General features: G+C 43.5%; 1 protein-coding gene across 1 annotated transcript in view; it reads left to right on the forward strand.

Annotated features, from left to right (window-relative positions):
• The first annotated feature begins 9,247 nt into the window (after nucleotides 1-9,247).
• The window catches only part of Ankfn1 (ankyrin repeat and fibronectin type III domain containing 1), a 383,862-nt gene continuing 368,647 nt past the window's right edge, over nucleotides 9,248-24,462 (forward strand). Inside the window, exon 1 of the mRNA XM_040269006.2 lies at nucleotides 9,248-9,544. The gene's annotated coding sequence lies outside the window, so the exon portion shown is untranslated. The remainder of the gene's footprint in view (nucleotides 9,545-24,462) is intronic.

Raw genomic sequence — 24,462 nt, forward strand, 5'->3', positions numbered from 1 at the left:
TCATTGGGTTGTCCTGCCTTTCCAGATGTGCTAATAATGTGTTGGTAGAGTTTAATTAATTCACTCCCATGCTCATTAACTCAGTGAACAGACCTTTCCTGAATACCTCCTTGATGCCAGGATTTCTACTTTTATCACCAAATCTGCCACCCCCCAATACAATTCTTTCTGTTGTTCAGATTTAACCATGTTTTTAAATTTCATCCATGATCTGGAAAACTCACAAGCCCCTTTCATATCAGGCTTCATGTAATAAAAACCATTTTTATTCAAATTCATTTTCAGAGGCAATTTAAGCACAGTCTTGAAGCCAAGGAGCTCTGGGTTTGAATTGGTAACTGATTGCCAGCTGGGAGCTTCAGTAAATTATTTAGCTTTAACCATTGGTAAACCCAGAATGTGAGAAAAAAAAAAAAAAGACCCTTTCAGTGAATTGTTGTTAGGTTCAAATGCATTATTATTGGTATTATTATCTAATCATTGTGGTGCACGGAATCCGATTTGAAGCTGAACCACGCTAGACTGACAGCCTAAGGCTGTCTCCGTTGCTTTTTACTTTGTGTCTTCTTTGGCTTCAGTCTGCCTCCTGGCTAAATGGTGTCCACAGCAGCAGGTCCATGTCCTATGGTAAATTCCAAGGAAAATTGTGGCAGGGGTAGTGAGGCAATACAGGATTTCTCATGAAGAGCGTGGTGGAAAGACAACCAGCTAAAGTCAGGAAGCTGCTGGTTGCGGTGACGCACACGTGTGATTCCAGCAACCCAGGAGGCTCAAGTAGCAGGGTCGCAAGTTCAAGGCTGATCTTAGCAATTTAGCAAGGCCCTAAGCAACTTAACAAGACCCTGTTGCAAATTCAAAAATAAGAAAGGCTGGGGATGGGGCTCAGTGGGTAAGCACCCCTGGGTTCAATCCCTGGTACCAAAAAAAAAAAAAGAAAAGTTCAGAAGCTGGAGACCTGGTTCTGACCTTATGCTGGGAAGCTAAGCATCAGTTTCTTAATTTGTATAATGAGAAATGAAACCACTTCATGGAGTTGCCTTGAGAAGCAAGTAAAATGCTGTATGTAACCATATGGCATTTGGTTTAGCAGCTAATGGGCAAGGCAGGAGGTGATGTGCAACTAACTCATCCTAAGGATTCTCCAGATCCAAGCACACACTACCTTCAACACTCTCTGGTCCCTGGAGAGAGGTAGAGTTTGTCTCAAAGAAATGTCCCCTGTCATCCGCTGTGAGAGAATATATGCTTGACATGTTCTTTACTTCTGTCAAAGTGCAAGGCCCACTGAGTTAAAATACCGTGATGCTTTACATGGAAAATATAGGGGATCGAGCAGTATTTCAGGAGGGGGGGGGGCGGTTATATGTTCAATTTAGTGAATACTGCACGTATTATTTTATCCTAGGGAGTTCAAGGGGCATTTTTAGATTGAGGCCGAGGGTCGTATAAAAGCAAAGCTAACTTGATGGATTCGTAGCTGCTGAGCAGGGGGCCTGCCCTTTTCTCACCTCCAGAGAAGTGATTTTTCTTCAGAGGAGAAACCCGTCATGCTTTGAGCTGCCAAGCCATAAATTCCCTTTCCTCCAACTTGCTAATAGTTTTTTCTTGCCACCTTTCCCGATAATCCGGCGTAATTGTTATGAAATATGGGCTTGTTCTGTCTCTCCCAGCTGCGGCCCCTCTGTCCCCTGCAGGTCCTGGGGAGAGACAGAGGCTCTGTTTTTGTCACTGGGTGTTCGTTAGAAGAACAGCAGATGCTGTTACCAAGAACGTGACATCCTAATGAAACCAGAGGAGCCACACAGCAGCCCTGAAATCTGAGAGCCACCTGCCCCTCCCTCCCCAAACCCATCAGCAAGTAGCCTCTGGTTTATTTAGAGCATTCTCTTTCTGGAGGAGACAGACCCAAAATGACTCCTATTCCATCATAAGGATGAAAACACTCTTCTTCACGTACCTTTACTTCTTGCAGAGAAATCTACTGAGCATTTGAAGCCATTCATCAGAGTACTGGGCTAAATGAGCAAAGTGACTTGCACATTTTATGGAAGTCGTCGTTAATTGAAATTGACTGAAAGGACAATTTTTCTGGAGAGAACATCAGGAGATGTTGGGCTGGGAGAAACTTTTTGGGGAGTGGTACTGGGGATTGAACTCGGGGCACTCAACCACTCAGCCATATCTCCAGCCCTATTTTATATTTGATTTAGAGACAGGGTCTCACTGAGTTGCTTAGGGCCTTGCTGTTGCTGAGGCTGGCTTTGAACTCATGATCTTCCTGCCTCAGCTTCCTGAGCCACTAGGATTACAGGCGTGCACCACTGTGCCCTGCTGGGAGAAACTCTTTAGTGTGGCTTAAGTTGTAGCCTCCTGTTCCTTAGGCAAAGTGCGCTCTGATCGGTGGCCACAGGAATTTCCTTCCCATTACAAGCTCCTACCACATCCCGGAAAGCCCCCGAGCGAGGCTTGCCAAGTCACTTCCACTCCCGAGGTGGATCCTGAAAATTCAACATGGTTACCTTAATGGCTGCCAAAACTGTTTGTCAGCCTCATCTCCATGATGTACACTGGGGCTTGGGGGGATCCAGTTTCTCAGTCTGCATCTAAGTGACATCTTGCTACATGGTCCCCAAATTCTATAATGGTAACTTGGCATCTCAGATGCACAATTATGCATCACTGCATCCCTGCAATTATGGATGGTCATTGGACACATGCACTTAGTTATCTCTAAGGTCTAAGTGGGACCAACTGTGGTAGGGAAAAGCAAGACCCCTGAAAGCGCCTGCCTTTGCTACATGCTGTGTTAATTAATCACTGGGGACGGTAAAGTTGAAGACAAATCCACGCCCCCGGAAGCTCAAATGCAAAAGGGTTTGTAAAGTTCAATTAGCTTTTTTTTTTTTTTTTTTTTTTTAAAGAAGAAGAAGATGGAGAAGCATCCTTGGCACATCCAGTCCTACTCTTAGCTCCTGAATCCCCTGAATAAGTATGTTCCTCACTCTTGGCTGCCAGTCACCCATAATTGAAAGTTGGCAAGCTAGGACCTGATAGGATTACCTTAACAATTGCTTAAACAATGATGTTTGCATTAGAGTTAAAACCCAACAATTCAATTTCAATGTCTGTGGCTTAATAGGTGGAGTTCATGGAGTCTAATGATTCAGTACTGAATTAGTTGAGGATTTCAGGTACCTATTTCTGAAAAAGTGCCAATACTTAAATTAGTCAGCTAATATTTATGGAGCTCTCCCCCTGTACCAGGCATTGGGTTAGGAGATTTGTGCGGATTATCTCATTTAATTCACAAACCTCTGAAGTAAATACTATTATTATCTTCCATTTTGTAGATGAAGAAAATGAATTCCGAGGCAAGACTTAAGCCCAGGATAACTGCACCAGACTTGCACCCTAATCCTCATGATAAAACATTTCCTCCTGCAAGATGGGCTCGGCCACATTACCTCTTTCCCCATTCTCATGAATCCCAGGTGGTGGCAGTACATCTAAATGACTTATGCAGCAGAAGACTGGCGGTCAGAGTAAGGGACACTCACTAAAAAATACAGGGACAGCCCAAGCAAAGAAACACAAGCACAATTCCCAGGCCATTTCTTTTGTCATCTTCTGTATACAATGACACGGAAAGGAATTTGAAACCCAAATATCCTTCCCTTCCTTAAAACGAACAAAGATGAGAACTTTTAAATTTGCAGAGGGGCTGGGGTTGTGGCTCTGCGGTAGAATGCTCACCTAGCACGTGCGAGGCACTGAGTTCAATCCTCAACATCACATAAAAATAAATAAATAAAATGAAAGGTATTGGACCCAACTACAACTAAATATATATATAAATTTGCAGAGAATAGGAGGAGAAATTATATCTACCCTCCCCTCAAATCTCAGTGTGCTAAATAGGATCCCCTCCTAGCAGCTTCCTTAATTGTACAGGTGAAATTTTTTCCATTGGGGTCATCCATTCAACCTTTCTTCCTCCCCGCCCCCCCCACAACTGTTTCTTATTCAGGATTCAGCCTAAAGGTCATATCCTTGAACCCTGGATCACATCTGGTAGACCTCCTATTTTCCCCCCATGGTAACATCGGTACTGGCTACTGTATCCCACACCAGGATAGGCACTTCTTTATCACACAGACTGTGTTTTACTTTTAATTGTACATTTAACATATAGCACCGTGGCAGATACGGAGTAGGGAATTAATTAATTAGTACACTCTGACATTGGCCAGGTGGGTTTGGTCTGCTTATAGGCAGAGTCCACCTGATAAACTTAGTTATTAGTCCTTTGGTTACTATTCAGCACATGTGACAGAAGCTTAAACCTGGAAGGGATAACAGATAAGTTAGTCCAACCCCTTCTGAATGTAGATAAAGAAACAGAGGCTGGGTGGGTTGAAGAGCTTTCCCCCCTAATGTTCTAGATGTTCGGAACAGACTAGAATGGAACCTTAGAATGCCCACCTGCTAAGCCAGAGGTCTTTGCCCCTTTGCCAGAGTTCTCCCATCCTTCCCAAGGTTCACTTGAGAGAGCCTCAAAGTAATAATTGAGAAGTCACAAATAGAAAGCAAATACATTTCCCACATCTCATGGACTCCACCCACAGTTGGGATCAGAGTCCCCAGCCATCCCCAACGCTCAGCCGGTACTCTTGAAACACGTTTTAAAATTCAGTTGTTCCAAGGTGGGTTTTTTTTTTTATTTTTTATGTTTTGGTTTTGGGTTTGTTTTGTTTTTTACTTTTTCTCAAATAATTGTGTGCACACACACACACACACACAAAAAAAAAATTCAAAAGCATCAGAGACAGTTTCTTATCTTCAAATGGGAGGCAAGGACTACTGCCACAAGCAAAATTCTCATCAGCAGCCAGAATGTTGATTTCCAATAGATCTATTCAAAGGAAGAAAGAGGCTGTTTCTTTCCCTTTGGTAAAATACACTCACAGCTCACAAAGTATTTTTTGATAGAAATGTTAGCAAACAATGACAGTCATGTCGCCCGGGGACACTGAAATGTAGCAGTAGACCTACCCTTTAGAAGTTAAGTCCATGCGATCTGTGCAAAACACTGGCAGAGACACAGGGCATTGGAAAGAATAGGACCATGAAAACAGAAAGATTTGCTTTAGTCAGGCTTCATCAAATATCCACTCTGTGACCTTTGGCAAGAGATATAATTCTTTTAGTCCTTTCTGCTAATTCTGGAAATATTTAATGAGCATCTACTTGCTTGGAGCAGGCTCTATTCTACACACTGGGCAAGCTGTGTGAGATAAGAGGTCAAAAAAAAAAAAGCAAAATCTTCTTTCTTCAATTCAGGGAGACTTGGAGAGACAATACAAAAAAAACCAGGAAATATATATTATTTGGTGATTAGTATTATGGAGAAAAATACTGTTGTACGGAGGACGGCGCGCTGGGAAGAGAGCCACTTTAAATAGGGTGATCAGGGAAGGTGTCACTGAGAAAGTGACATCAGAAAGAAGTTTGAAGGGGTGAAGAAATGAATCAGGAAGGTACCTGGAAGTAGAATGCTTCAGGCAAGAGAAAGGGAATTTCAAAGGCCCTGGGGCTAATTGCATGGTTCAAAGACCAAGCAGGAGCTCTGTTTGTCTAGGACATTGGGAATGCTGGGGAGAGTTACAGAAGAGCTTAAAGATGAGGAAGAAGAGGCGAGGCAGAGTGCTGGCCTTCCTAGGGCCTTAAAAGCCATCAAATGGACATTTAAAAAAAAAATTAAAAATGATTATATTATAATTTGACAATTTACCACTGCATGTATTTACGGAGAAAAAGTGATGTTAAGACTTATGAATACAATGTGCAGTCATTAAACTTAGCTAATTAACACATCCATCACCTCAAATACTTATCATTTTCCTGTGACAAGAACATTCGAAATCTATCCTCTTAGCCATTTCAAAATATATAATCCACAATTATTCACAATGCCCTCCTCTCTCCTCTGGTTTTCTTTTCTTTTTCTGAGTGAGCAGGGAAGCTCGGGAAGGGTGTTTTAGCAGAGGAGTGTTGTGATCTGACTCCAGGATTGGAAAGATCCCTGCCTGCACACTGAGAATAGACTGTAGGAGGGGAGAGACATTGCACAGCGGTTACCTAAGTGATCCACGGGTGGCATCATGGTGGCCTGGACCAGGCAAGTAGCTGTGGATATACTTTGCCAACCGACAGAATGCTGAGTTTGGGTAATATAAATAATTCAAGAATAACTTTGTGGTTGTGACCTGTGGGATTAGAAGGATGAAATTGTCATTAACTGAGATGAAGAAAACAGTGGGAGGAACAGGAGAGTTGAGAACCACAGGTAGATGGCCTTGGATGTCTCCAATATGATATGCCTAGAAGCTATCTAAGAGAAGATACTAATCGGCCGTTGGACTGACCTTGAAGGGAAAGACCTAGACCTTACATTATGATCTGCCTCCAGATGTTTGTTAAAGCTATGAGACAAAATGAGATCACTCAGACAAGGGCAGTTGCCCATGGACCAAGGTCTTAGGTGCTCCGTGTTATGTGGTGGGTGATAAAAACAGCCAATGTCCTGGAAGTACTTACCCTGTACAGGCTCTTTCACATATGAACTCCTTCAACTTTTGAGACAACCCCATAAAGCAAGAATTACCATTGCCCTTAACTTATAGATGAGAAAACTAGGGGAAGAGGTGAAATGACTTTGCCAAGGTCATACACCCGCTGAGTTGCACGGTCAGGATTCCAACCCAGGCTTCCTGGCTTCTGAGACCGACCTTTGAAACCCTAACACTGCCTCTCTATAACGAGAAGAGAAAGGCCACCCACAGGGGAGACTGACAAGGGACAACCAAAGAAGTAGAAGGAAACCAGAGAAGTGTGGAGTCTTAGGACCTGAAAATGTTTTAAGGGGAAAGAAGGAGGAAGGGGTCCTCTGTGCCAAGTGATGCTGGTAGGTCGAGAAGGATGAGGACTGACACTAGCAATATGGTGACTTTGACCAGAGGAATTTGGTTGAGAGGTGGGTGTAAGAGCCTGTCTGGGATGAGTTCAAGAGAGAAGAGTGATGTCGATAATGAGTTTTAACTTCTCTAGAGAGGATTTTTTTTTTTTAAATCTATAGGGGAACATGTAACTAGGCAGTAGCTGGAGGAGAACACGGGATCAACGAAATATTTCTTTTAAAGATAGGAAAATAAATATCATAAAGCTAAGGAGAATAAAGCAGCAGGGAAGGGAAAACTGATGGTGAAGAAGAACAGAGAAGTGTGGCTACAATGGTGTCCCTTGGGTGGCACAGAGGTGACCTGAGATGAGGAGGATATGGATAATTCATCCTCAGTAAAAGGAGGGACCCGGCTGTCCAGGCACTGGAGCTGATAGTTGGGGTAATGTGGTGGTAGAACTTGGTGAACATTCTCTTCCGATTGCTTCCATTCCTGGTTTTTCCCATCCATCCATTGGAAATTATCTCATATAATCCTCACAGCCCAAAATTGCGATGAGGATTGAATGAGGTGACCTGTCCAAAATGGTAGCTTGATGTCTGACATAATATATAAGGTCAAATTATAGCAACCTCTTCATATTCTTCCTTGTTGGTTATTACATGATTGGTAATTGCTAACATTTATTAAGCCTTTACAATACAACTGACAGGCACAATGTCGTGTGCAGGAACCTGGCCTTCATGCCTCTGAGTGTGGTGCTTCCATGTTTATGAGATATCGTTGAGGCTTTCTAAGGTCTTGGAAGGAACCAGTATGTAACTGGGTTGACTGAGAACTTCCTGTCCTCTCCAGTGTTTCCTTCCCATCTTAAATTCCCTTCATAGACATGATATCCCTTCATTAATCCCTTCCCATGTGAGCAGACTTCTTCAGCAACTTCTTGGATCTAGGTTTTTAGCAATTGTTCACTCACCCTGATTCACCAAGACAGACATATCTGGACACAGAAGCACAATTCCCATCTAATGTGCTTTACGGGGTACAATGGAGCCTGGTGGGATGGGCTAAGCCATTTGACAACCCTACATGTAGTTCAAGTTGGCATCATTGAAATTATCTTAGCATGGTAGGAATTCCCCCCAAAAAGTAACTCATGTTCATCCCAGGGCTGAGACTTATCACTTACTTGTCTTCTATTTGCTTTGGGAGATGATGGGAAGAAGGAGAGGAGCCAGTGATAGGCGGCCCCTGAGCATTAGTGTTCTCAGTTGGAAATAGAAGTTAGAACAAGAATGCTTCCGATGTCCACCGGGGCACTAACATACTAGATGTTTTCATCACTCAGATATGTGCCTTTTTACTTTTTTGATGTGAATACATATTTCTCTACCGAGGGTCCTCTTATCAAACCTGTCAGTCATGAGAAACCCCAGTGCACCTAAGTGAAGAACTTCAGTGGGGGTTCTGATGGTCATTCTGTTCTCACGAGGCTAAGAGAGAGCAACCAAAGTTGGTGTCTTCTTGCCCAGTGATTTTGATCAGTCTGTACTTGTGTTTCCCAAACCTGAAAAACAGACATCCCAGGATTCTTACTTGCTGGAGTCCTGGCAGGGCTGCCCTAAATATGTAAAATACCATAATCCTTTCCTCTAAAGAGACTGTGGATAATTACATGGACCATTGGAAAGATCCTGATGTTTGATAATAAAACCACAAGGCCCTTCCTTAGGAGAGGAAGGGTCTCAGAGTGAACAAACACTGCTGCAGTGGGAGGAATCTGAGAGTTGGGCAGCACCTGTTGGGTGATACCCACAGAATGAGATTGTTTATAGGAACCCTCTCCCATCTCTAAAAGGGCTAAGCATAGTATTCCTAAAGATGCAATTTAAAAAAGGATCTCAACAAGGAAAAACAAAAAATCTTTATCCAAAATCACACAGCCAATAAGTGATAAAGTGCACATTTGAACCTAGGTGTATCTAAATTCATAGAAGTCTTAGTCTATCTAAAACCGTTTAACTATAGCCACCCAATAATATTGCTTCTTTATTGATTTTGACAGCATCGAACACATCTGAGGGTTGTACAATCCTGCGGTGTTATGCTTTTTTTGATGCCCATATGGTTTTACCTGGAATCATTCTGGGAGGTATAAATTCATAAATAATGTGTCTTCAACTGGGTTAGGCTCCCGGGGCCAATGGGAGACAGATGATCTACGGCTTGGTGAGGTATCATTGAGAGCTAATGTGTTACTTCATAGTCTTGGGTTGCCATCCCCTGGAGTGTTTGGATGCGATCAGTTGTCAGTTTCAGGTCTGTTGTTTCTCTCACCAGAAACCCAGACGGTAGAAGATGACAGCCCCAAAGCCCTGCCAGTGTTAGGGGAGCAATCAAACTCGGATAATGACATAAACGAGTTGGTGTTCTTCTGGGGAATCTCAGACAAAGCAGCCCAGAGGAAAACCATCTCTGCCGATGAAGGTTCCTTTCACTTGCAACAGGAGAAGCAGCATCCGCGACCGCGACCGGAGCCCGTGCACAGGCTGGGGAGAGGTAAAGGGAGGCTGAGGCGGCCGCGTGTGAGTAGCATTTGATGATTTCTCTGCAGCTGGGGACGGGGATGCTGGGGAGGGGGCTTGGCTATGAGGGGGGCGTGCATGTGCAGTTTGGGGGCTTTTTCTGCATCTCGGGGTGGAAAGAGCAATGTGCACAGTTAATAAGTGTATCTGGGGTCTGCCCTCCTCTTCCTAAGGAGGTATAGAAGTGTGCCCACACGCAATTGTATTTTCTCTGTTTGCTGATTGTGAAACATGTAAACAGCTGGTGGGGGAATATTTTCTTTTTTGTTTTCTCTTTTGCTCTTTCATCTTTGAGAGCGGGCTGCAGGGCAAATAAAGACACTTGAGCCCCAAAGAGCTTTGCAGGCAGGACGACTCTCCAGGGGTATCTTTTCCCAAGTTTCTTTTGCAGATGTGTGGATCTCGGTTGCTTTGCCACCCAGCTGCTTCTCCTGGGTGGGGTGGGGAGTGTGTTTACATCTTTCTGGCTGCAAAAGAGTGAGGGTGACTTTGGTAATCTCTGATCCTCAGCTCCAGGTGTCTGTAGTAAATAGCACCAAATTCAACAGGATTTAACCTCTCAGTTGCTACTACTGTTCAAAGAGTTCAATGAGCGAGATCCAGTTCTGAAAAAGCATCCACTGCATTTTATCCATCCTCTCAGCCCAGGGCAAAGACAGGGGTCCCTCAGCATCATCAATGCCATTTTGAACTTTGGGAAAGTTTTTATGTTCATTTGTTTTTTGTTTTGTTTTGTTTTAGACCAAGCCCTAGAATTTGCTGTCCATAAACATCGAATAGATTGAAGTTGAAAAGGGGCAGAAGAGAATGCTTTTGCTTTAAAGTGCTTGCGCAGCCAGCAGCAGGCTTTCTTAGCCTAGGGAGCTACTGTTAGACAATAGTTGTTACTGGTGCTAAATAATGTGCTGGACAGACGTGTGGACAGAAATGTAGAAGCATGACCTTTCTCCTATTCTGGTTGTCTGAAGATGCGGGGCGTGCACACACACATGCACACACACACATGCACACACACTCTTCTTTCTTTCTTTTAAGGCTTTGATGTTGCTGAGCATGTCATGCGTGACATCTGTAGTAAAAAACATAGGAGCTCATGTTCTCCAAGAGGAGAGGTATGAGGAGAGGGTGGGAGCAAGGGAGGGGTGCCTCACTTATCCTGAGAATCTGCTGTGAGCAGCTGTGTATAAAGTGGGGATGAGTCTGAGGTGCTTCCCACTGAGACTTGGCCTGGGGAGAGCAGTCAGCCCATTGCTTGGGTGCACAGTGCATGCTTTTACGCTGGAGGGAGGGGCAGAGCCCCAGCTCCCAAGCTGCTATGGGATGTGCAGTGAAATACGAACCAGGGCAGGGGAGTTGGGGAGAGGAAAGAACCACCTGTCTGCTACACGGAATCCTTCACCCACGCAGCTCTTTCCAACCTTTCTCATGCCGTGGCACATCAGGATAAGTAGGTGAGCTGTTTAAACCTGCAAATAAACAGCAAGAAGCTCAAGAGGCCACCCCAATAGGAAGCATTCAATATCTGGGACCATCACAATATCTGGACCCACTTATTATATAGTAGCATGCCCTCACAGGCAAGCTGAGAAGGTTTAAAGTGAGCAACTCAGGAAAGCCAAAGAAATATTGCAGGATGAATGATCTGATGGCTCTGCTGGTGTCTAGTGTCACCTCTTGGCACCTCCCGTTAGTCTCTATGTTGTGTCCCAGCTTCGTCCATGTTTGCCTTTTGGACACGACTGTGACCATAGACCAGATGTACCCACTTGTTCTGCCTTTTCCCCCAGTATTATTCCTTTCCCACATTCTAGAACAACTTTCCTACAGATGGCTAATTGTGGCTAGATTAAGTGGACTAATCTCTTAAGTGGGTGTGCCGTAATCTATTTAGCAATTGTGGGGGATTTAAGTTGCTTCCAGCTTGTCCCTAATCGTGATGCTTCTACGAATATTACTGCAGCCTATGCTTCTTTATTTCTGTTGAAAATACATTAAGAGGAATGGATGCTCAACATGCATGTTACTAGGGTAAAAACAATGTTTTTATTTGCTTATTTTTCACGGCTATTACCAAACTCTTATCTGGAATGTAATTATATTGTCCCAAACAATCATTAATAGAGTCTAAATAACATCAATTTACCTATCAATCTTGTGCCTTAAGCACATGAGATTCTTTATTATTAATTTTTTCTTCCTAAATTAGGAGCCATAAAAAATACTGGTCACTTTTTCCTTTTTTTTTTTTTTTGGACCAGGAATTGAATCCAGGGGTGCTTAACCACTGAGCCACATCCCCAACCCTTTATTATTATTTATTTATTTATTTATTTATTTATTTATTTTGAGACAGGGTCTCGCTTAGTGGCTTAGGGCCTCTCAAAGTTGCTGAGGCTGGCTTTGAACTTGCAACCCTCCTGCCTCACTCCGGAGTTGCTGGGATTACAGACATGTGCCCCCATTCCCGGCGCTGTTCCCTTTTTGGAGGCTAGCATTTGAGTCCTACGGAGCCAGATAGAGTCACCCTTCATAGGACAAGCCCACAGCTTCTGAGTCTCCCCCGTGGGGAAGCCATGCTCTGCAGCCTCCCTGGCCATGTCTGTAAGGGGTGGAGAAGGAAAGGATGATGACGACTCTCCATCCTCTACCAGGCCACCTGAGGAAGCCAGGTGCAGGGCCCCCTGGACAGGGAGCCAGCCTAGAATGATCTCCAAGCCCTGGAGCTCAATCCTGGAAGACTCCCCAGACGTTTCTACCTTCCTCTTCCAGCCCGACAGAGTCAGCAGAGCAGTAAACTCACTTCCTGAGCAGGGTCTGAAGCTGATGCCTGGGACTGGAACCCTTGGGATGGTGAGAACTAGCGCATTTCTTAGAGAGAGAGGAGGGGGGAAGGAACATCGTTGATGGTCTTCACTGCATGCTTCCATGAGGGAGCCAGAAGGGGTTAGGGGGTTCTGCACACCAACCCCTTGCCAATAAGAGCTGTAGTAAACTTCTTTTCATTTCCTACGTCTTGTAAGAATAATGTTATCGACAATTTGTTTTCTCTTTTCTTTCTTCCTCCCTTGTATCTCATCGAAGACGTGGAGATTAATCTGCGCTCTCCCTGACCTCCCGTGTAGCTCCCTATAAATTGCTTCAGTGCTAATCTCTTTTGTTCATTCAATAATTATTTGTGCAAAGGCCAAGAGTGCCCAGTGGGAGACACGCTGCAGCTCAGCATGCATTTACCCACCCTGACTGGCCCGAGTGGGAAATAAGAGTGTCCTGGAAGTGAGATTTGCCATCCATAGATAAGCAGATCAATGGGTGGGTGGGGGGAGGTTAGAAGCTTTATTGACTTTCTCAGTCTGCAAAGGCTTGTTAGGAGAGAAACTGCTTCACCAAACTGGGGGCCACTGGAAGCCAAATGTAGATCTGAGTGTCAGGCCTAGCTGCTTCTTCAGAGGATCAACACACCTAACAGACTGGGTAAAGCATTTACTCTTTCAGGAAAGGAGAAAAGACTTGGAAGTTAAATATCTAGGCAAGACATTCAGAAGGACTTCCCATACGCTAACACTCCTCTGTCTGTCTCGTGTTACTGGCTTACAGTCTAGCTTTCTTTCAAGAGCAAATAGAGCTTCTGATTTCTTCTCAGATGCATTCTCCAATCCTCCATCCAGCAAAATTGTTTCTTCTTGCGGGGCTGTCCCCGGGGTTGGGTCATGCTTTATGCATTTTCTCTCCATTATTTGATTGAATCCTCATAGCAACCCAGAATGGTTGTGTACTATTACTTCTCCTCTCTTATGGATTTTAAAATTGAGAGACAAGTGGGTTATGCTGGAGAGTAGCAGGGTCCTGTGTTCAGGGTCAGGGAGTGAGGGAAGAGCATTGAGGCCTGGGGCACTTGGAAGTCAGAACCACAGCCGGAGCCCAAGCAGACTAGCCCACTCAGCAGGCTGCCCCTAATCACTCCTCTGTGGACGCATGATTCCATCTTCACCACTGCCTTAGGGAGAGCCACCATCCCATTCCCTATTTCATCCATGAAGTGATTGAGGTTCTGTCACGTTGTTCATGGCTTGTCTCAGACCATGAGCTGGTGAGTCTGACTTTGATGTCCACCGCCTCTGCCTGACCACACCTCACTGATGGACCAACAGGTTAATGCAGCAATAATGGCTGGGATAGGAACATCAAAGGATTTTCTAGGGCCCAAGGAACTGGGCTCCGTCGCCTCTTCTGATCTCTTTCTCTTCCTGGTCTGGGTGGCTTTGAGATGACCCCTGGTGCTACATAAAAACATGTAGGTCTCAGCCCATTCCTACTGGTGCTTGGAAGGCAAGCTCCTAGGGAAGAAGGCTCTGGAGAAAACGTCACCTTCAGGCAAGCCATTGGTATGCCTGTTAGAAAAACAAGTCTCAGCCAAGTACTTGCTTTTGTGCCGTGCTCTGGACCTGCTGTGCCCAGTATGGAAGCCGTTAGCCACATGGAGCCATGGAGCTCTTGGTCTATGGTTGGTTCCAACTGAGCTGCTCCCCAGGTGTAAAAATACACACTAGACTTTAATAGTTCGGAAAGGAAAAAAAAAAGGTAGGATATCTGAATAGATTTGTACTTTTGTACTGGTTACATGTCAAACAATAATGCTGTGGTCATAATGGGTTCCATAAAACATTATTAAAATAAATATTCCCTGACTCTTTTTATTTTCTAAAGAAACTGCGGTAAAATACACACAATACGAAACGCATCATCTTCACTATTGTTAGGTGTACAGTTCAGAGTGTCAAGTACATTTACATTGTTGTGCAAATATCTCCAGAACACTTTATCTTGCAAACTGAAATGGTGAAAGCCCTTAAATAACTTCCCTTCCCCCAGCCCCTGGGAATCACTATTCATTTTCTGTCTTTATAGACTGAACTTTTCTAGTGAAATGTGAGTGGAATTATGCAGCATTTGTCTGTATTTGTAACTGGCTTATTTTACTTTAGCATACTGTCATAAGGGTACATTCAAGTTTTAGCATGTGTCTGAATTTCTTTCCTTTTTTTGTATTTATTTATTTAGGGTTTTTTTTGTGTGTATGTTACTTGGGATTAGCCCAGGGGAACTCTGCCCCTAGCTACATCCCAATCCTTTTTAATTTGATCTAACTTTTTTTTTTTTTTTTTTGAGATAAGGTCTTGCTAAGTTGCCAAGGCTGGCCTTGAACATTGTCATCCTCCTGTCTCTGCCTCCTGATAATTTCTTTCCTTTTCAAGGTTGCATCTTACTCCATCATATGTATGTACCAGGTTTGATTTATTCATTCATCCAGCCTCGGACACCTGGGTGGCTTCCATTTCTTTCGTTTTTCTTTGTGTGACTACTCTGTGATTTTAAATGGCACATATATCTTGCATTTGCGGTTTACATGTTATCTCCACTGGATGGGGCCACTCCACACTTTTCTCTCTTCCTCATGCTTCCTCCTTCTCCTTCTCCTTCTTTCCCACCACCATGTACGAGTCCTCGTCGGCCACCCCCAGGGTTCAGTTTGGCTTTCCTCTTCCTCTCCCCCAAGACCTGAGCCCTGGTTCAAGCATGCCCTTGTGCAAGGACCTAGGAAACACAGCAATGTTCTCTGTAACTTAACAAAACTGACATTCCTCCCGAGGAACATTCCCTGTTTTCCATAATACATAAGGAGAAGGCCCAGAAGCTTCCTGAAGGGATTTGATTTTTAATTTTTTTAAAAGTTAACAGTTTTACTTCAGCTCACAGACTGCAAGTCGATTTGATTCACCACCAAACGGGGAAGAATGCAAAACAATGACACACGACTTCGGAATGGAGATCTACACTGGCGGCCCATTTCTGAAATACATTTTCCTACCTGAGCCTCGAGGGATTCAAGGCATTGGAATATTGTCAGCGTCTCTGAAATTTCTCACGATTTGTGGGATAAAACCCTCAAAGCCTTAGCAAGGCATCCGAGGCCTTCGGACATCCAGATTTTATTTTCTGACACTCCCTGCAGACCTCCCTTTATGAAGATTGGAGTTCCTTATTAGTCCCGAATGGTGCAGAGGGTTCCCCAGACTCCCAGGCTTGAGAGTCCTCAGCCCTCCCCTTCCCACTGTATGCACCTGGTAGAACTGTGCCTGTTCTTCAGGACTCGGTGCCAAGCTCCTCTGCCCCACCATGAAGCATCCCTGAGCTCCAGCATCCTCTGGGGATCAGCAGGAAACAAGACCTCACACTCCAGGGAATTTTTACTGGAGGCTGAGTGATAGGGCTGTTTTAAGGCCTGGCTAGGGTTAAGGGAATCCCGTACAGGCTGGCAGAGTAGCCCTGGCTGTTCCTGGAAGCAGGAAGGGGAAGCAGTTGCTGGGACAAGGCTAGACCAACACAGGGGATCTCGGAAGTACTGGCCTGTTCCAGGGCCACGCAGCTCCTGCCAATCTGTGCGATAGGGAAGGGCCCTCTCCTACTCTCTCACGTCCTGTTTCTGTCTTCTATTAACTGAAGCCACCTGGAAGCCAGAAGACATGCCCAGGGGAGGCCATTCACAGAGGCCCCTTCCCTGAGCACAAAGCAGGTGGAAAGGTGAAGGGTGGACTGAGAGGAGCTAATGCTCCTACCCAGTCTCCAGAAACATCTCTTCCCAGAACTCCGTGGCAGGGTCCGTTTATCCCGCAAGATCATTATCACTATATGGCAATTGTGTTGTCTGATGAGATGTTTGTTCCCAACTACACGTGATACAGGGAGCTCTTAGACTCCGATTTCTTCCTCTATTCATGCATGTATTTCTAATACTTAGCAAAATAGCTGATAGAGAGCAGACAGCAAACTAACATGGTGCGAACCAATGCCTTCCTCTATCACATATCTTTTCCTCGAACCCTCTTTGGCATCTAGGTGGTCTATAGTAGATTCTGAATTGGCAGTTTCTCAATGAATTGAATCTAAAACATTAAGCTCCCCCTTCTTTGAGTCCCAGTAAGGAATCTAAAAAGATTCAAATAAATGATTCTTGGAGTCCTGTGATGCTGCAATTGGTGGCACGTTAGTAGAACCATAAGAAACTGAGAAAACTGAATTTAAGATGCAGGAATCAGCAGTCCGTAGGCCAAACATGAAAATGAGTGTTTGTGCGGGTGCCCAGGAAAAAAAAAAAAAAAAAAAAAACAAGAAAATATGTAAATGAAAGTCAGGCAGCAGAAGCTATACGTGTAAATATAGTATCACGTGCCTTTTCTTCATGGCCTCTTTAGCTGGAGTGTTCTAGACGCCTTCATGGTTTGGAGAGACAGACTACAGGGTTTAATGCTTTGAATCCAAAGTGACAGGGCTGGAGAGAGTCAGGGCACATCACCCAGCAAGGGTGATGGACAGTGAAGGCTGAAAGGAGACTAGGAAGGGAGATTGTTCCAGGGATGAGGTTTTCCTGGGCACACTGGACTGTCCTCTGGTTCAGGAGTTCCTTTGCCTGGGGCTGCCCACTCCAGTCTGTCTCCATCTTCCTATGGCTTCTACCCTGTATTTCCCCTGTTTCTGCTTCTCTCAAATGTCCCTCTGCTTTTTCTTATAATGACAGTGACCATTGAACTTACGGCCCACCCTAAATCCCTAATGATCTCATGCCAAGATCCTGAATTAGATCAGCAAAGGCCCTGCGCTTCCAAACAAGGTCCTATTCACAAGTACTAAGGCTCACGAAATGTGTACATCTATGTGGAGTCACTATTCGATCCACTCCAGAGATGATGTTAATTTTATTATCCAGCCTCCTCTCCAGAGCCAGACCTGCCCCTGGAGTCCACAGCCTCTCACCTCTGGAATCTTCGACCTGGCTCCGTCAATTATTTCCATTTTCCCTCTTGTTTGCTTAACATCTTCAACTCGATCTTTCCCTTTGGCCTCCCAAAATGCTCTAACCTTAAACAAACAAGCTCCTCTCCAGCTTTAGATTCAAGAGAAAAGCCTTTTCTAACACTTCCAACCTACCCAGCTACCTCTCTAAGGAAGGATACTCCTCTATTTCACTTCTCACCCATTTGGGGGGGGCTGATCTGTTCTCTCAGTGCAGAAACTGTCTTTTTAAAGTTACTAAGAAAGTTCAGGATGCTCAACCCCCTAAACTTTGGTGCTCTTTGATGATTCTCTCCTGATTCTATCCTCAATGTCTAGTTCTCTTGACCCATCTCTTCCTGTCCAAAGTTTCCTTCTTACCCTGGCATGTTCAGTTAGGGCTCAGCAAAAGGAAAAGTTCCCTCAACCACATTCTGTTCAGCTGCTCATGGATCATTTCCCAAATTTAGTGATTGTGATGTCTTTGCACTTCCCTGCAACCTGAGCTGACTTTTCTTTAAAAAAAAAAAAAAAATCTACCTAAAGCAAAAGTAACGTTTTCAACCATCTACAAAGGAATCCAAAGGTGGCTTCTTATTTTACATAAAAGGCAAGTTATTACAACATAATTCTATCCCCATCTGTTATGTTTTAGACATGAGATGGTCCCTAACACCTCATCTGAAAGATAATGCAAGAAAATTCAGAGGAGAAATGATTAGGTTACAAGAGTCTTAACCTAATCAGTGCTTTGATCTGCTTGAACAGATTAACTGGGTGGTAACTGAAGGCAGGTAGGGTGTGGCTGGCAGAGGTAGGTCCCTGGGGGTGTGCCTTTGAGGTATATATTTTGTCCCTGGTGAGTAGAGCTCTCTCTTTCTGCTTCCTGGATGACATGTCCTGAGTTGCTTTTCTCTACTACACCCTTCCACCACAATGTCCTGCCTCTCCTGGGGCTCAAAGCAATGGAGTTAGCCCTCTTTGGACTGAGACCTCTGAAACTATGAGTCCTAAATAAACTTTTACCCCCTCTAAAATATTTCTTGTCAGGTCTTTTTGTCACAGAAATGAAAAAGTTAACCAAAACACCATCCCCCAATGTAACGTCACACCCGTCTAATAGATCTGAGCCTTCCTATTCTTAACTTGTCATCATCTGCCTTGGGAAGGCAACCAAGAGAAGGACTTGTTCTGATGTTCTGCAATTCCATAAGAGACAGATTTAGACTCTGACAACCGTGACTTCTACGGCAGAGTTTCATGGGTTCTGCAGAACAAGGGACCTGCCATTCACAGAGGCCCCTAGACATTTACTAACTGATTAGTCTGAGTGTGGGTTGCAGTGACCTCCAGGTGTTAGGAAGAGAAGCAGGATTTGTGAATTTCGCTAGTGTCCAGACTCCTGGCAGCAGCAGTGTCTGTGATTGGCTGCTGCTCCTTTATCATCTCAACCTTAGCATTTTCTTAGAATGGCATCCATTTCATCAGGATTTTCAAAGCCATTGGAATAAAAGTATATGGCATTCTACTGTAAAATTTCAACTCTTGCTACATGGGTAGTTGTTTCTCTTCTTATTTGGCATCTCAAATGTCCCTCTGCTTTTTCTAAAAATGACACAAATTACTGAAGTCAAGGCTCACCCTAAATCCCTTATTTCTCTTTAATCATTTTAAATAAGTAGATTTGGTTTTTGCTGATTTATTTTACTGATCTTTGTTTTTTACTTGCAAAAAAAAAAAGATTCTCACATTGGAGTTCAATGGATGTCTGTGAGTTGAATGTATTTGTGCAATGAACACTAGATCAGGCCACAAAATAGTACTGGCACAGGACCCCAGAAGATCCCATTATGAGCCTTTCAGTTAACTAAGCCCCAAAGGTAGCATTATCCACCCCTCCTTTAAACAGATAGATTCATTGTGTCTGTCTGTATTTCTCTGTCATATACAATGAACCTACATGAAACATGCAATATTTTGTGTCTGCTTTTATTCATCCTTACGTCCGGGTTCTCATCCAGAAACTACTCTGCATGTTAATTGGATTGGAGACAGTAAGTCACCTGGCAGGTCTGTCCTCTTACAAGTGTGTTTAAGAGACAGATTTATCATGAAAAGATGGCATTTTCTGCAGATGGGTCAGGTGGGGATGGGAGGGGAGGGGAGGAATGCATCTAGTGGACGAAGCCCAGCACATTTATCCTGACAGGTTCCCAAGGGCAGAAGAGGCATGTTGGAGAACAGGATGTTGGTACCTGCTTTCCAACTGTCTGATGAGGTGATAAGTACCAGGTTTCACTGCTTTCCTAACATCCTGACATTTCATTATGAAAGATTTTAAATACCCCGAGACATTGACTTTTATAGCATAAGAATATCCTCGATCCACCACCTGGCTCTGCAGTTAACATTTTGTTCGTTATGCTTTATCACATAGTGATTTCTGCCCATTTGCCACACCATGTTTTTAAATGAATTTCAGTCAGCTTTTAAAAACTAACATGCAATCTCTTAAAATTCACCATTTTAAAGTGAATAATCCAGTGGCGCTTAGTACATTTATGACATTGTACGTACAAACCTATATTTAGTTCTAAAACGTTTTCAATGCTCCAAAATTAAGCCCCTTACCAGTTAATCAGTCCTTCCCTACCTCCCCAGCCGCTGGTTGCCAGCATGTGATTTCTGTTTCTATGGACTTTTCTATTCTGATGAGTTCAGAAAGGTGCCAACATGTGACCTTTGTGTCTGGCTTCTTTCACTTCATTCAATGTTTGCAAGAGTCATCCACTGCATAGAGTGTGTCAGGACTCCATTCCCTTTACAGGTGCATGATATCTCATTGTAGAGGCCTACCAAAATCCTTGGATCCATTCATATGCCGAGAGGCCTTTGGTTTTCATCTTTTGACTATGGTATATTTGAGCATTTATGTAGGGGGGTTTGTTTTCAATTCCATTGGGTGCATATCAAGAAGTACAAGTACAAGGTCATCTTGTAATTCTGGGTTTAATATTTTCGAGGCACTGACAAACAGGTTTCCTGGCAGTCGATTTTTAATTTTTAAACTGGGAAATCTTGCCCAGTATGGGCACTCTGGTCACAAGATGAGACATTGGGCTTCCAGGGCCAGGAATTAGCAGTGGTTTAGCACCCTTGAGGTGTCCGATTAGCCTCTTTTCTGGATAAAAATATGCAGGGACTTGAGTGGCAGGTGCGAGGAGAAGTTGACTAGACAGGCCGTGATTTTCTTTTATCTCCTGTTGGCCATCAACTAATCTGGGCATTGGAAGGGCTAGGTGGGTAATCTGTTGGGACACAGGTGACTCAGTTGATGGTTTCTTTTGTGTGATCCATGAGTCTCTGTTCTGGGAAACTGCCACCATTGAGCAAGACCCCTCTGACATCAACCACATGAGCCACTCATGGCTGAAGCCCTGCCAGGCTCCCTCATGGTTCCCTGGGTTCTGCGAGGAAAAGAAGTTTGGGCTGGCGAGAAAAATTTGCCAAAGACATGCATGGGAGTGGCAGCCTCTGGAACAGGCACGGACAGCTGGCGAGGGATTTCAGAGGGCTGCCCCTGCTCCTCTAGCCTGAGAAAACAGGAGAAATTCCAACTATGGCATGATATCATCTGTGCCTTAGAAGCATTTGTTTTTAAACTATGGGTTTAATTGCTGTTCCATTGGCTCCTATTTCTTCTTTCCCCAAGAAAAATGGAATTTTTGAAATTCCCATGAAAGCACGTTCAATTGCCATTTCTGTTCCAACTTCAAGACAGAATCATCCCTAATAATGAAAACAAATCTGCTATTGGCAAAGCAGACCCAAGTGTTGCTTTCAGAGAGTCAGGAAAAGGAAGCAACAAAATGTCAGAGGAAGGAGCAGAGGCAGCTAGGCAGGCTGTGAAGCATGCTGATAATTTACATTTTGTGCAGCACCTGGCCCTGTGAAAATCCGAGTCACAACAGCCTCGTTAGGGAAGCTGAGAAAGTGCTGGTAGGTCTCAGATTTGCAGATAAAGTGCACCAGATTTAAAGGGATTTGGGAAGGGCTGGATGTTGCTCAATGGTAGGGCACAGACTCAGCTCATCATGTGCAAAGCCTGGGTTATAGCCCCAGCACCAAGAAAAGGGGAGGGTGGATATGGAACATATTCAAGGTCATAGGGGTTGAAGGAAGCAAACTGAGAGCTGAAACCCAGTAGTGTTCCTCCTATATGTTAAAGTATATAATGATCATCCCAGGTGCTGGGGAAATAAGACTTTGGAATCCCATGGAACATGGAATTGGGCTGTTTGAATTATGATTTGACCACTGACAAAACCACAAAATCAGAAAACAGGTCATTTGGCTCTCTGGCTTCCTTTCCTCCTGTGTGTACGACGGTGCTAATGATCTTTAATGCCTAAGATCAACGTGCAGATAAAGTGAAATCGTGTCTGCGAAGTACCTTGCACACTAGCATTTTCAGGTGTTCAAAAGCTTGTAGACTCCTTCCCCATATTAGAGCATACTAAAAGATTCTAGAAAATCTGATTCTCCCACTCCTTCAAGTCTTGCTCTTTTTTCTCCAAAGTATCCCAAACTGCACAACCTTCGGCTCCCCCAAGCAGACTTCTTCTGATTTAGAAGATGTTATCCATGACTTAAGAACAACGGGGGTTCTTGGGAATGAGGGGACACTTTGCAGGCAGAAGATACAGATGTTCGTTACTTAATTGGGATAAACATCCATTCACATGTTCAGCTGCCAGGAAGCAAAACCTGATCAAAGGCCCATTAGTTACAAGGCTGGCTTTGCAAAGGGCCACTTAGTCAAGGGAGTGAATTTCACATGAAAGAGGGGACGGAACACTGCAGCCTGGTACATTGTGCATTAGTGATTATTTTGGTCCTAGTTTTGTAACAGAAGTTAACCCAGATTCTGAAGGCTGACAATATCAAGCATTGATGGAAGGAGGGGGCAAGTGGTGGCTTTTAATTCCCTTGTCCCATTTCTGAACTGGACAAACTTGAGAATGAGACAGAGAGGCAGAAATGTCTTGACAAATTTTGCAAAAACTGCGGGTCCTCAAAGACAGCACAAATCTCTTGTGCCACACCACAGGGCAGAACAGAACAGATTTGCCCTGGCATATTTATTTACCTTCCTCTGCTGAAGAATTTGCCAGACTTTGGAAAGGTCATTCAGTCTGGAGACCTGTCAAGTTCATTCTGTACACTGATGTTCCTTCCAGTAGCACTTTCTGTTTAATATGGAATTCTTATCTGACAATTATACCATTAATGATAATATTTCTATCATTATACTCTACGACCAGTGTGAGCCACACATTGACAAGCATTCACTCAACACCCAAATGGCACCAGGTGCCGATGCTACAATAAGAAAAGGTATTGCAGAAGTACAGGGAGGGATGAACGATTTTCCCACATTTTGTAAGCAAATTTGCATCATACAAGCTCTCAGCACATTTGCATAATCTGCTATTTGAATGAGTAAATTGACAGTGCATTACGAAATTGCCTATGATATCTGAAGATTTAATTACCATTATTGTTATAATTGGCCCTCATTTACTGAATACCAACTATGGGGATAATACATAGGATCAGCAAGAAGACAATGGTTAGGATCACCAACTCTGAAACCACATGGATGCATTTGGATCCTAATGCAGCTGCCTACCAGCTATGTATCCTTCAATGCAGCTGATCTCTTTAAGCTTTCATTTAAGTTTCTCCATCTGTAAAATGGAGATGGTAACAATGGTTCCTACTTACAGTATTATGAAGAAGACTACATGAAGTAACATTTGTAATGTGATCAGGACAGTCCTTGCCACAAGGTACTGAAAATAATTATTATAAACATATTAATTATGGCAAAAAAAGGTAATTTGGTGGGAGAAAGCAGGAAAATAAGAAACAAGTAAAATACTTTTGAGTACACATCATCAAATAGAATTTCTCTTCTGCTTGTCACCAACTTACTATTGTGCAAACAAGAATTTCATGAATACCAATGGAAAGATTTTCATTTCTGGACTCTTTCAAAGATGGTGATGTTAAAGTCAATGAAAAGAAAATGATCTTCAATAAGATTCTGCATCCTTGTTGTATCTCTCTTGTTTTTAAACATGGAAATAAAACTTTGATCCAACACTAATCAGTAATAACCAGATGAGATTCATTGACTCTGACCACATTTTACCAATGGCTTCATTATTTGATGCAAATCTATAATATTGAAGAGCGATTAAACTGTGCTTTATACTTGCTGGCCATGGTCCTGAATTATGAAGGTGATGCTTCTTCACCTAGAACAGTCAGGCATTCTTACAATCTTGGTCAGATATTGGATTTTTCAATTTTACTGATTGAGGGCATTGGAAACTTTTGAATTTAACTCTGAAGTGTTTTCTTTCTGAAAGGACAAAGGGATAACTAACCTGGAGTTCCAAGGTGAGGGGATATTTCTTAAATAGGTAACAAATTTCTAACCATCTCAGAGGGACTTTAGCTGTCACCTATGGACCCGATCCAAACTTGTCTTCCAGACCTCTCAAATCCAGGACTGTACCCAGCTTCTACATAGGTGGTCCTACTCTTGTCTTTATTCTATCCCCATCATGTACTTACATAAATGATGTGTTTGATTTCTCAAGAATATTTTCAAATTAGCTTCCTGACTCCTGTTTCCAGAGTTGGCTTATTTTGTACACTCAACGTTTCTTTTATCAATTTCTCTGGATAACTCATCAGTGTCCTTGATAAATAACTAGATTACTGATGTCCCTTTCAGTGTATGTCTATCCCCTCTGGGTCCTGGAGCCTAAATGTTCTGGAAATGACATATATGGTTAATCTAACAAGTCAGTGTTTACTACATTTGTCAGTCTTTTGGTGGCTCTTTCCCATGATAACCTTCTTGAGAACCATTGAAATGTAAGTTGGAAGCCAGGCTCTTTGCAAACATTGTACTAAATTTTTTACTAGGTTTAAGCTTCCCTCAAGAAGCAGTTATTAGCTCTGTTTTACAGAGAAATTTCAGATTGTGTTCTAGTCATTCTGCTGGTATGAAGTGG

Source organism: Ictidomys tridecemlineatus, chromosome 3 (assembly GCF_052094955.1).
Source record: "Ictidomys tridecemlineatus isolate mIctTri1 chromosome 3, mIctTri1.hap1, whole genome shotgun sequence".
In the NCBI taxonomy this organism is placed as follows: Eukaryota; Metazoa; Chordata; class Mammalia; order Rodentia; family Sciuridae; genus Ictidomys; species Ictidomys tridecemlineatus.